We start from the raw sequence: 14,333 nt of genomic DNA on the forward strand, positions 1-14,333 counted from the left end.
GTAATACCTTTCTCACAGATATGCACAGGACTTAATTCTTCAGAAAATGCCATCAATACTCTCCAAACATACAATATAGTTCTTCTCTAAAAACCTCTTCAAAAATATCAACAGCACTCTTCACTTTCTAGTTCCTTACTGTGATGTATTTTCCTTAATAGAACTAAAACTATCTCATATATATTATATATAAATGCTTATGTTTTATTGCCTTTCTTCTCTCACTAGAGTATAAGGTCCAAGAAAATATTTTGTCTTTTCTGTTTCTTGGTTTTATGTATCACCAGTTTCTACCACAATACATAATTGAGTCAGTCTCTCTCTTTCTCTTTTTCTCTCTCTCCCCTCCCACCCCTTCTCTCCCTCCTTCTTCCTTTGTTCCTCCCTCTGTCTCTCTTTCTCCACATATCATGAGCTTCAGAGTTAGGTCTCTTGGAGTTTAATACTCATTTTCTGACATAGTTATTTTGGGATTTTTAATATTCTATGCTATTATTTTCATACAACCTGAATATACTGAAATATATATTTCATAAACTTTATACATATTATATGGTCAATCTTAGTAATTTTAGTATTAAAATTAATTATTTTGCTTAATCTTGATAAAAATAAATGATCATTTGCAAATTTAACATTTCTAGTAGTTCATATATTTTTAGTGATATGATTTTTATGTGTTAAATCCATGATGGTTATATATTCACTGATGATTGTAACTTTTATTACCACAAAATGACAATATTTATTCCATTTAATGATTTTCCACTTAATTCTATTTTACCTGGTATTAATATTAGCATTCATTATTTTTGCCTTCACTAGTATATTTAATATATTCAACACATAATGCCATAACCATGAATTAAAGTTGATGCTAACTCATAAAATAATGGTTATTGCAGAAAAAAATTCTTGTCATTATGAAGCTTAAACTCAATGGAAAATTCCCACTATCCATTTACTTTTCTTTAGGTACCTAATAAAAAATTTAAAGCTTATTTTTGAAAAAGTCAATACATGAACATATTAGAAGAGTTCAGAAATTTCAAGTTTGACTTATATTTCTTAGAGGAACCAATTTTACCTGTTTTGTATGTATGTATTCTTGTAAACATAATCTATAATTATACAAGTACTTACATATACATATTCCTTTGTTCATTTTACCCAAACAGTAGCATCCTGCTTTCTTTGCCCTACTTAGTACCTTGGTAGTCATTCTACATATAAGCTGCCATCTTTTTATAACAGTTTATGTTAAGTTGACTATTTAAGTTTGGATGTATTACAAAGCTCTACATTTTCCTCCCCCTCCCCAACATTTTATATTTTTGATGTCATAATTTTTATCTCTATATCTTGTGTATCCATTAACAAATTATTATAGTTATTTTTATTACTTTTATCTTTTAACCTTCATACAAGCTTTGTAAGTGATTTACCTACCACCTTTACAACATTAAATCATTCTGATTTTTACCAAATATTTACCTTTACAAGTGAGATTTACACTTTCATATGTTTTCCTGCTACTAATTAATGCCCTTTTATTTCAGCTTAAAGAAGTCCTTTTAACATTTCTTGTAAGGCCAGTCTAGTGCTAATGAGCTCCACTAGCTTTTGCTTGTCTGGAAAACTCTTTCTCTCTCCTTCAACTCTGAAGACAACTTTTCCAGTAGAGTATTCTTGTTTGGCAGTTCTTTCCTTCAGCACTTTGATGCTTTCTTTTTAAGAGCTGACTAGTATTTTATTGCATAGATATACCAAATCAACCAATCCTCAATTCATGGACAGTCATGTGTCCAGTCTTTTGCAATTATAAACTACTACAGTGGATGGCCTGGTAGGCTTGGTGGGCCTCTGGTCAAGTTGGTTGGTTGCCAGGCCCTGCCTTGTGCAGAGAATACCAGCTGCTGCTTGGCAGGGCTGGGTCATGAAGCAGTTCACTGCAGAACCCCAGGGGGCCTTGGGGATAGTGCCAGCTCACTGGTGGGTGTAGTTGGGGTCCAGGAGATCCTGGGGATGATGTCCACCCACCAGTAGATGAAGGCAGGTCCTGGGACTGAACATCTTTCTTTCTTTTTTTTTTTTTTTACCAGATATTCATTTTTAATTAATTAATTATTTATTTATTTATTTTTGGCTCTGTTGGGTCTTTGTTTCTGTGTGAGGGCTTTCTCCAGTTGCAGAAAGTGGGGGCCACTCTTCATCGCGGTGCGTGGGCCTCTCACTATTGTGGCCTCTCTTGTTGCGGAGCACAGGCTCCAGATGAGCAGGCTCAGTAGTTGTGGCTCATGGGCCTAGTTGCTCTGTGGCATGTGGGATCTTCCCAGACCAGGGCTCGAACCCATGTCCCCTGCGTCGGCAGGCAGATTCTCAACCACTGCGCCACCAGGGAAGCCCTGAACATCTTTTAATATGCTTATTTTCCATTTGCATATCTTCTTTGTGATATGTCTGTTCAAATCATTTGCCCATTTTAAAATTGGGTTCTTTCTTATATTACTGTTGAGTTTTAAGAGTTCTCTGCATATTTGGGATACAAGTCCTTAATCAGATATGCATTTTGAATTTTGCAAAGACTTTTCCCCTGTATTTTCACTCACTTAACAGTGTCTTTCACAGAGCCGAGGTCTTTGATCTTAATAAATTTCAACTTAATTTTTTCTTTAATGGATCATGTATTGGTGTATCTAAAAACTCACTGCCAAACACGTCAACTAGATTTTCCCCCATGTTATCTTCTAGAAGTTTTGTACTTTTACATTTTAATATGATTCATTTAGAGGTAATTTTTGTGAAATGTGTGAGGTCTGTGTCTAGATTCCTTTTTTTTTCTTCCTTCATATGGATGTCTAGTTGTTCCAACACTATTTGTTGAAAAGACTATCCTTTTCAATTGAATTGCCTTTGATCTTTTGTCAAAGATCAGTTGACAAAATTGTATGAATCTATTTCTGGGCTTTCTATTCTGTTCCACTGATCTATGTGTCTATTCTTTTCCTAATATATGTTGTCTTTGTTACTGCAGCTTTGAGGTTGGGTTGTATCATTCCAACTTCTTTGGTACTGTGTTGGCTATTTTGGGTCTTTTGCCTTTCCATATAAACTTTAGAATCAGTTTGTTGATATCTACATATAAACTTGCTGAAATTTTAATTGGGATTACATTGAATCTATAGATCAAGTTGGGTTGGGTAGAATTGACATCTATTGATATTGTCCTCCAATCCATGAATTCATAATATCCTTCCATTTATATCTTGCTAGATTTCCTTAATCAGAGTTTAGTAGTTTTCTATATATAGATCCTATACATATTTTAGATTCATACCTAAGTATTATTTTTTGTAAATGGTATTGTTTTTAATTTCAAATTTCAATTATACATTGATGGTATTTATTAAAGCAATTGACTCATATATTAACCTTATATATTGTAATCTTGCTGTAATCACTTATTATAGTTTTTTCTTTAACTCTGAGACTTTCTACATGAACAATTATGTTATCTGTGAACAAAGTCAGTTTTATTTCTTCCTTCCCAGTCTGTTTAACATTTATTTCCTTTTCTTATTGTATTAGCTATTACCTCCAGTACAATGTTGAAAAGAGTAGTGAGTGGATATCTGTGCCTTAGCAGGAAAGATTCTACTTTCTAAACGATAAGTATGATGCTAGATGTAGGGTTTTTATAAATGTTCTTTATCAAGTTGAGGAAATTCCGCCTTTATTCCTAGTTTTAGAGGTTTTTTTTTTTTCTTTTTTGAAGCATAGTTGATTTAGAATATTGTGCTAGTTTCAGGTGTAAGCAAAGTGATACAGTTATGTATGTATATATTTTTTTCAGATTATTTTCCATTATAAGTTATTATAAGATATTGAATATAATTCCCTGTGTTATACAGTAAATCCTTGTTGCTTATCTATTTTATGTATGGTATTTTTTATCTGCTTATTTCATACACTAATTTATCATACCTCACCTCCCCTTTGTTAACCATAAGTTTGTTTTCTATGTCTTTACGTTTCTATTTTGTATATAGATTATATTGTGTTATTTTTAAAATTCCATATATAACTGATATTATATTTGTCTTTCTGTCTTACTTCACTTACACACACACACACACACACACACACACACACACACCACATCTTGTTAAGCCAGTCTTCTGTTGATGGGCACTTGGGTTGCTGTCATGTCTTGGCTATTGTAAATAGTGCTGCTATGAACATTGCAGTGTATATATCTTTTTGAATTAGAGTTTTTGTTTTTTCTGGATATATACCCAGGACTGGGATTGCTGGATCATATGGTAGCTCTATTTTTAGTTTTATAAGGGACTTCCATACTGTTTTCCATAGTGGCAGCACCAATTTACATTCCCACCAACAGTATAGAAGGGTCCCCTTTTCTCCACACCCTCTCTAGCATTTATTATTTGTAGGCTTTTTGATGACAACCATACTGGCTAGTGTGAGGTGCTACCTCATTATGGTTTTTATTTGCAATTCTCTAATAATTAGCTATGTTGAACATCTATTCATGTGCCTGTTGACCATCTGTATGTCTTCTTTGAGAAAATGTCTATTTAGGTCCTCTGCCCATTTTTTGATTGAGTTTTTGTTTTTCAGTATTGTTGTATGAGCTGTTTGTATATTTTGGATATTAACCCCTTTTCAGTTGCATCATTTGCAAATATTTTCTCCCATTCCGTAGGTTGTCTTTTCATTTTGTTGATGGTTTCTTTTGCTGTGAAAAAGCATTTAAGTTGAAAGGTCCCATTTGTTTATTTTTGCTCTTATTTATTTTGCTTTGGGAGACTAATCTAAAAAGATATTGCTAAGATTTATGTCCAAGAAAGTTATGCCTATGTTCTCTTCTGGGAGTTTTATAATCTCATATCATATATTTAGGTCTTTAAACCATTTTGAGTTTATTTTTATATATGGTGTGTGGGAGTTCTAATTTCATTGATTTACATGTAGGTGCCCAGCTTTCCCAACATCACTTTTGAAGAGATTGTATTTTCTCCATTGAATATTCTTGCCTCGTTTGTCATAGATTAATTGACCATAGTTTTATGGGAATATTTCTGGGCTCTCTATCCATTCCATTAATTTATATGTCTGTTTTTGTGCCAGTATCATGCTGTTTTGATTACTGTAGCTTTGTAGTATGGTCTGAAGTCTGGGAGGGTTATGCGTCCAGCTTTGTTCTTTTTCCTCAGGATTGCTTTGAAATTCTAGGCCTTCTGTAGTTGTGTATAAATTTGAGGATTATTCTAATTCTGTGAAAAATGTGGCAGATATTTTGATAGGAGTTGCAATAAATCTATAGATTGCTTTGGGTAGTATGGCCATTTTAACAATATTAATTCTTTCAGTCCAAGAGCATGGGGTATCTTTTATTTATTTGAATCATCTTCAATTTCCTTTTTCTATGTTTTATAGTTTTCAGTGTATGGACCTTTGACCTCCTTGGTTAAGTTTATTCCCAGGGGTTTCTTTTCTTTTCTTTTCTTTATTTTACTTTCTGTTTCTGGTATTTCATTATTAGTGTAAGGAAATGCAACAGATTTCTGAATATTAATCCTGTATCCTTCTACCTTGCTAAATTCATTCATTAGTTCTAATAGTTTTTGTGTGGAGACTTGAGGAGTTTCTATGTAAATTATCATGTCATCTGCAAATAGTGATAGTTTCATCTCTTCCCTTCCAAACTGGATACTTTTTATTTGTTTTTCTTGTCTGATTTCTGTGGCTAGGACTACCAATACTATGTTGAATAGAAGTGGTGAGAATTCACACTCTTGTCTTGCTCCTGAATTTAGTGGGAAGGGTTTCAGCTTTCCACTGTTAGGTATTATGTGGCTGTTGGTTTGTTGTAAATGGCTTTTATTATGTTGAGATGTCTTCCCTCTATACTCACTTTGTTGAGAGCTTTTATCACAAGGGATGTTAAATTTTGTTAAATGCTTCTTCTTTGTCAATTGAGATAATCATGTGTTTTTTGTCTTTCCTCTTGTTAATATGGTTTATCACATTGATTTTTGTATGTTAAACCATCATTGTGACACTGGAATGAATCAAACTTTATCATGGTGTATGATTTTTATGTATTGTTGGATTCAGTTTGATAATATTTTGTTGAAGATTTTTGCATCTATATGCATTAAAGATACTGGCCTGGATTTTTCTTTTTTGTAGTGTCTTTGACTGGTTTTGGTGATGGTGGTTTCATAGAATGCATTTCGGCATGTTCTCTCATTTTCTATTCTTTCTTTTTTGTTTGGTAGAATTCCCCAGTGAAGCCATCTTGTCCTGGAATTTTGTTTGGAGGGATTTATTTTGTTTTGTTTTGGTTTTTGTTGTTGTTGCTTTAATTACACATTCTATTTCACTTCCGTTGATTGGACTGTTCAGATTACCTGATTTTTCTTCACTCAGTTTTGGCAGGCTATATGTTTCTGGAAACATGTCCATTTCATCTAGGTTGTCCAATTTTTTGACATAGAACTGTTAATAGTATTCTCATGTGATTTTTTGTATTTCTGTGGTATAGATTGTTGTTATTTCTTCTCTTTCATTTCTTATTTTGTTTATTAGGGTCCTCTCTTTTCTTCTTGGTGAGTCTGGCTAGAGGTTTGTTGATTTTGCCTATTTTTTCAAAATCCAGATCTTGGTTTTATTGATCTTTTCTACTGTAATTTTAAGCTGTATTTTATTCACTTCCTCCCTTTATTATTTCATTCTTTATTATTTCATTCTTTCTGCCAACTTTAGTTTTTGTTTGCTTTTTCCTAATTATTTTACGTTGTTGTTTAGGTTGTTTGAGATTTTTCTTGTTTCTTAAGAAAGGTCTGTATCACTATGAAGTTCCCTCATTGAACTGCTCTTGCTGCATCTCAAAGATTTTGTAATATTGCCGTTTTCTTTTTCATTTGTCTCAAAGTATAATATTTTCTGATTTCTTTTATTTTTTCATTGACCATTGGTTTTTGGGTAGCATTGTTGTCTAGTCTCCAAGTGTTTGTTTGTTCCACATTTTTTTTCTATCTGTGGTTGATTTCTAGTTTCATACCATTGTGGTCTGGATAGTTGCTTGAAAAAATTTCTATCTTCTTAAATTTGTTGAGGCTTGTTTAGTGTCCTTGTATATGGTCTATCCTAGAATACATTCCATACACTCTTGAAGAGAATGTGTATACTTTTTTTTTTAATATAGTATCATGTAGATTTCAATTAAGTCCAGCTGTTCAGTTGAGTCACTTAGGATTTCTGCTGTCTTACTGATTTTTTGCCTGGATGATCTGTCCATTGATGTTTGTGGGGTCTTAAAATCTCCTACTATTATTGTATTGTTGTAAATTTCCCCCTTTATGCCTGTTAGTACTTGTTTTATATATCTAGGTGTTCCTATATTGAATAGACATACATTAATAAGCATAATATCCTCTTCTTGTATTGATCTCTTTATCTTTATATAATGTTTTTCTTTTTTTTAATGGATTTTGTTTTAAAGTTTATTTTGACTAATATGAATATTCCTACCCCACTTTCTTGTCATTTCCATTTGCATAAAGTATCTTTTCTCATCCCCTCAGTTTCAGTCTGTGTCTTTCACTCTGAAATGAGTCTCTTGTAGACAGCATGTTGTACATTGTTTTTCTTTAATTATTACCTTGCTTTTTATTATTTTTATTATTTATTTATTTATTTATTGGCTGCTTGGCATGTGAGATCTTATTTCCCCGACCACAGATTGAAGCCATGTCCCCTGCATTGGAAGTGAGAAGTCTTAACCACTGGACTTCCAGTGAAGTCCCAGTTACTTTTTAAAATCCAATCTGTAACTCTATGTCTTTTGATGGGAGCGTTTTAGTCCATCGACGTTTAAAGTAATTATTGATAGGTATGTACTTATTGCCATTTTATTTCTTGTCTTCCAGTTGTTTTTATAGTTCTTTGTTTATTTTTTTATTGTGTTTTTCCTTTTGTCATTTGATGATTTTCTTTTGTAGTATGCTTGAGTTACTTTCTGTTTGGGTTTTGGAATCTATTACAAGTTTTTGATTTGTGGTTACCATGGAGTTCAAGTATGTTGACTTATAACTATATCTACTTACTTTAAACTAACAGTCATTCAAGTTTAAACACATTCTATAAGATTTACTTTGGGGAGTTCCCTTGCTGTCCAGTGGTTAAGACTCTGTGCTTCCACTGCAGGGGGCATGGGTTCAATCCCTGGTTGGGGAAATAGGATTCTGCATGCCATGCTGCATGGCCAAAAAAGAAAAGAAAAGAAAAGAAAGATCTACTTTTTTATACATCCCTCCTTCACATTTTATGATTTTGACATCCTATTTTACTTCTTCATGCTTATCCTTTTACTGTTAATTATAGTTATAATCGCTTTTATGATTGTTTTTATTATTTTTAAATCTCAGTACTGGTTTATTTAAATGATCTTCAACTCCTTTACATATTTGCCTTTCCTATTGTGATTTCCCCTTCCTTTAGATTCTTGCTTCTTTTCTATTTACAGAAGACCCTTCAATATTTCTTTTAGGGTAGGTTTACTATTGCTGAATTCTTTTAGTTTTTGCTCCTCTGAGAAATTTCTTTATCTCTTCCTATCCTATATGACATTTTTGCTGGGTAGAGTATCCTAAACAGCAGTTTTTTTTTTTCCCTTTCAGGACTTTTAATATATTATGCCACTCCCTTCTGGCCTTTGAAGTTTCTGCAGAGAAATCAGCTTATAGCCTTATGGAGGTTTCCTGGTAACTAACTCTTTGCTTTTCTTTTGCTTCCTCTAGAATCCTATCTTTGTCTTTAAATTTGCCACTTTAATTATGACATATCTAGGTGTGGTGCTGTTTGGGTTCACCTTGTTTTGGACCCTCTGTGTTTCCTGTACCTGGATATCTGTTTCCTTTAAGTTTGGGAAGTTTTCAACCATAATTTCTTCAAATACATTTTGATCCCCTTGTTCCTCTCTTCTCCTTCTGGAACACATATTATGTGTAAGTTGGCATGCTTTATATTATCCTGTAGATATCATATGTTGCTTTCATTTCTTTTTTATTTGTCTTTCTGTCTGCTCTGCTGCTTGGGTATTTTCCATTAGCCTATCTTCCAGATCACTTTTTCATTATTCTGTCATTTAGTCTGCTATTCATTTCTTCTACATTGGTTTTTATCTTGTCAATTGAATTGTCTATTTTTTATTTGTTCATCTTTATAGTTTCTAGTTCCTTGTTACAGTGATCTGCATTTCTATCAATAATCTTTCTTAATTTCTTTAGCATTTTTATTTTCTTCTTTTTGAACTTGGGGTCTGTTAGACTGGTGAGGTCCCTTGTTCTTTCAATTGGGAGTAGTTCCTCTGTTTTTTTCATTTTGCTTAACTTACTCTCTCTCTATGAATTTAGGAGAAACAGTTATCTACTGTGGTTGTAGAGGTGTTTTTAGGTTGGAGCCTCCCTTTGTAGACTCTGTGTGTTCAATATTTTTCGTGTGAAGGCTGGTTTTGTTACGGGTGTCAGCGATGTCTTTTCTTGGAATGTGCTGGCTTTTATCCCCTTGATATGGGGTGTGATTGATGTTATTGTATTTAGATCCTATGCAAAATATGAGGTGGAGCTTACTCTTTGCTCCATGGGTGTCACTGCCCTGTCAGGGGTGGGGTCTGATCCCCATTTGCTGGAGTAGAAGCCCAGAGGTTCAGGTTTGATCAGGTTCCATTGCCCTTGAGTATGTGCCCTGACCAAAGGAGATTACTGAAACAAGTGAGGCCAATGTGGTTACAGTGAAACTAAGCACCACCTGTGTATGCATCCCACATTCCGTTCAGAAGCAGCCCAAGGTAACATAACTTTCTCTTTGTTTTCATCCCAGATCTAGTGAAAAGCTATGATGTGGAGTAGGCTGGGGTTGGGGGTCAAGGCATTGTTGATATAGGAGTTTAGGTGGCTGTGCTATTGCCTGAGATCTGTGCAGCCTCTGTGGCAGACTTCTCCCATACCTGCCTGCCCCAGATCTAGCACTAAGCTGTGGTGTGGAGTGGGCAGAGCCAGGGCACTCTTCCTGAGAAGTGAATCACAGTATACTCTCACCCAGGGCCTGTCTTCTGGAGATTCAGTGCTTAGCCACTGTGCATTTTTAGTGCTGACTCTATTCAGATCACAGTTCAGCCCCTCCAGTCTATCTCTGTGTAGCTAGACTGAGTTCTCTCCCAGGGTCTGTCTAGCCAAGCTTCAGTGCTTAGCCACTGCACTGCACTGCACCACACCTGTGGTGCCCCCTGGTGTGTGCACTGATAATGTCCACCCAGCTAGACCCACCACCCATGTGTGTGCACTGACAGTGGTCTCCATGGCTCTGCCCCGATCACAACTCAGGTGCCCTGGTCTGTCTCTGCACAGTTAGAACAAATCTTTACCCTGATTTCATGACAGGCTATGGTGTGCAGTGAGTTTGGGCCTTCAGATTAAGAAGCATGTTGAGGTGGCAACTGCCAGTGCAAGGTTTTTTTTGCCTGAATTGTCAGCAAGCCAGCACATGTGCACTCCTTGCAAGTAGAGTCTAGGCTTCTCCAGCCCTTCTTTCTCAGTTGATTTTCCAGCAGGCTAGGGTGTTTGTCTCGTCCATGCAGGACACCAGGACTGGGATGCTCAGATTGTGAGTCAACCAGCTCTCTCTCCAGAGGGAGAGTCTGCCCCTGTGTAGACCTTCTCTTCCTCACAGATCCCTCCCTGGGGTGCAGGTTCCTGCTCAATGACTTTTTCCCCTCATCCTACCCAGTTATGTGTAGTTCTTTCTTGTAGCTTCCATTGTATAGGAGATGTTCTGCCAGTTTCCAGTTAGTTTTCTGTGAGAATTGTTCCATGTGTAGATATATTTTTGATGTGTTTGTGGGGGATGTGAACTCCACATCCTCCTACTACACCATCTTTTTCTTTTTTTTAATTTACTTTTGGCTGTGTCAGGTCTTAGTTGTGGCATGCAGGCTCTTCATTGTGGTGCACAGGCTCCTTGTTGCAGTGCGCAGGCTTCTATCTCGTTGTGGCATGCAGGTTTTCTCTTCTCTAGTTGTGGCGTGCAGGCTCCAGTGTGCGTGGCCTCTGTAGTTGTGGTACACGGATTCCAGAGCATGTGGGCTCTGTAGTTTGCAGCACATAGGCTCTAGTTGAGGCACATGAGCTCAGTAGTTGTGGCACGTGGGCTTAGTTGCCACATGGCATGTGGAATCTTAGTTCCTGACCAGGGATCGAACCCGCATCCTCTGCATTGTAAAGTGGATTCTTTGCCACTGGACCACCTGGGAAGTCCCCAACACCACCATCTTGATCCTCCTCTCCTCCATTTTCTTTGTTTTTAAACATATTATTTTATATTGCAGTAGAGTTGATTAACAATGTTGTTAGTGTCAGGTGTACAGCAAAGTAATTATACATATACATGTGTCTATTCTTTTTCAAATTCTTTCCCATTTAGGTTGTCACATAATGTTGAGCAGAGTTCCCTGTGCTCTACAGTAGCTCCTTGTTGCTTATCCATTTTAAATATAAAAGTGTGTACATGTCAATCCCAAACTTCCTAACTAACCCTCCCCCGCCCCCACCCTTTTCCTCTGGTAACCATAAGTTCGTTCTCTAAGTCTGTGGGCCTGTTTCTGTTTTGTAAATAACTTCATTTGTATCATTTTCTTAGATTTCACATATAAATGATATCATATGATATTTATCATTCTCTGTCTGACATACTTCACTCAGTATGACAATCTCTACGTCCACCCATGTTGCTGCAAATGGCATTATTTCATTCATTTTAATGGCTGAGTAGTATTCCATTGTATATATGTACCACAACACCACATCATCTTAATCCATTCCTCTGTCAATGGACATTTAGTTGCTACATTGCTACATTGTCTTGGTTATTGTAAACAGTGCTGCAATGAATATTGGGGTACATGTGTCTTTTCAAATTATGGTTTTCTCCAGATACATGCCCAGGAGTGGGACTGCAGGATCATATGTTAGCTCTATTTTTAGTTTTTAAGGAACTTCCATACTGTTCTCCACAGTGGCTGGACCAACTTACATTCCCACCAACAGTGTAGGAGGGTCCCTTTTCTCCACACCCTCTCCAGCATTTATTGTTTGTAGATTTTCTGATGATGCCCATTCTAACCGGTGTGAGGTGATACGTCATTGTAGTTTTGATTCACATTTCTCTAATAATTACTAATGTTGAGCATCTTTTCATATGCCTCTTGGCCATCTGTATGTCTTCTTTGGAGAAATGTCTATTTAGGTCTTCTGCCCATTTTTGGATTGGGTTGTTTCTTTTTTTAATATTGAGCTGCATGAGCTGATTATATATTTTAGAGTTTAATCCTTTGTCCACTGATTTGTTTACAAATATTTTCTCCCATTCTAAGGGTTGTCTTTTCATCTTGTTTATGGTTTCCTTTGCTGTGAAAAAGCTTTTAAGTTTCATAAGGCCCCATTTGTTTATTTTTGTTTATATTTACTTTACTCTAGGAGGTGGGTCAAAAATGATCTTGCTGTGATTTATGTCAAAGAGTGTTCTTCCCATGTTTTCCTCTAAGAGTTTTATATTGTCTGGTCTTACATTTAGGTATTTAATCCATTTTGAGTTTATTTTTGTGTATGGTGTTAAAGAGTGTTCTAATTTCATTCTTTTACATGTAGCTGTCCAGTTTTCCAGCACCACTTAGTGAACAGGCTGTCTTTTCTCCATTGTATATTCTTGCCTCCTTTATCAAAGTTAAGGTGACCACATGTGAGTGGATTTACCTCTGGGCTTTCTATGCTGTTCCATTGGTCTTGATTTCTGTTTTTGTGCCAGTACCATACTCTCTTGATTACTGTGGCTTTGTAGTATAGTCTGAAGTCTGGGAGCCTGATTCCTCCAGCTCCGTTTTTTTCCCTCAAGATTCTTTTGACTATTTGGGGTCTTTTGTGTCTCCATACAAATTTTAAGATTTTTTGTTCTAGTTCTGTAAAAAATGCCATTCGTAATTTTTAGGTATTGCATTGAATCTGTACATTGATTTGGGTAGTATAGTCATTTTCACGGTATTGATTCTTCCAATCCAAGAACATGGTATATCTCTCCATCTGTTTCTGTCATCTTTGATTTCTTTCATCAGTATCTTCTAGCTTTCTGAGTACAGGTTTTTTACCTCCTTAAGTAAGTTTATCCCTAGGTATTTTATTTTCTTGTAATGATGAATGGACTTGTTTCCTTAATTTCTCTTTCTAGTCATTCATTGTTATTGTATAGGACTGCAAGAGATTTCTGTGCATTAATTTTGTATCCTGCAACTTTACCATATTCATTGATTTTCTCTAGTAGTTTTCTGGTGGCATCTTTAGGATTATCTATGTATATTATTATGTCATTTGCAAACAGTGACAGTCTTACTCCTTCTTATCCAATTTGTATCCCTTTTATTTCTTCTTCTTCTCTGACTGCAATGGCTAGGACTTCCAAAACTATGTTGAATAATAGTGGCAAGAGTGGCACCCTTGTTTTGTCCCTGATCTTAGAGGAAATGTTTTCAGTTTTTCACCATTGAGAATGATGTTTGCTGTGGGCTTGTCGTATATGCTCTTTATTATGTTGAGGTAGGTTTCCTCTATACCTTCTTTCTGGAGACTTTCTGTCATAAATAGGTGTTGAATTTTGTCAAAAGTTTTTTCTGCATCTATTGAGATGATTATATGTTTTTTATTCTTCAGTTTATTAATATGGTGTATCACTTTGATTGATTTGCATATGTTGAAGAATCCTTGCATTCCTGGGATATATCCCACTTGATCATGAGGTATGATCCTTTTAATGTGTTGTTGGATTCTGTTTGCTAGTATTTTGTTCAGTATTTTTGCATCTCTATTCATCAATGATATTGGTCTGTAATTTTCTTTTTTTGTAGGTCCTTTGTCTGGTTTTGGTATCAGGGTGATGGTGGCCTTGTAGAATAAGTTTGGGGGTCTTCCTTCCTCTGCAATTTTTTGGAGGAGTTTGGGAAGATTTGATGTTAGCTTTTCTCTAAATGTTTGATAGAATTCACCTGTGAAGCCATATGGTCCTGGACTTCTGTTTGTTGGGAGATTTTTAATCACAGTTTCAATTTCATTACTTGTGATTGGTCTGTTCATATTTTCTATTTCTTCCTGGTTCATTCTTGGAAGGTTATACCTTTCAAAGAATTTGTCCATTTCTTCCAGGTTGTCCATTTTATTAGCATAGAGTTGCTTGTAGTAGTCTCTTATGATGTTTTGTATTTC

The sequence above is a fragment of the Hyperoodon ampullatus genome (genome assembly GCF_949752795.1).
Source record: "Hyperoodon ampullatus genome assembly, chromosome: 2".
NCBI lineage: Eukaryota > Metazoa > Chordata > Mammalia > Artiodactyla > Ziphiidae > Hyperoodon > Hyperoodon ampullatus.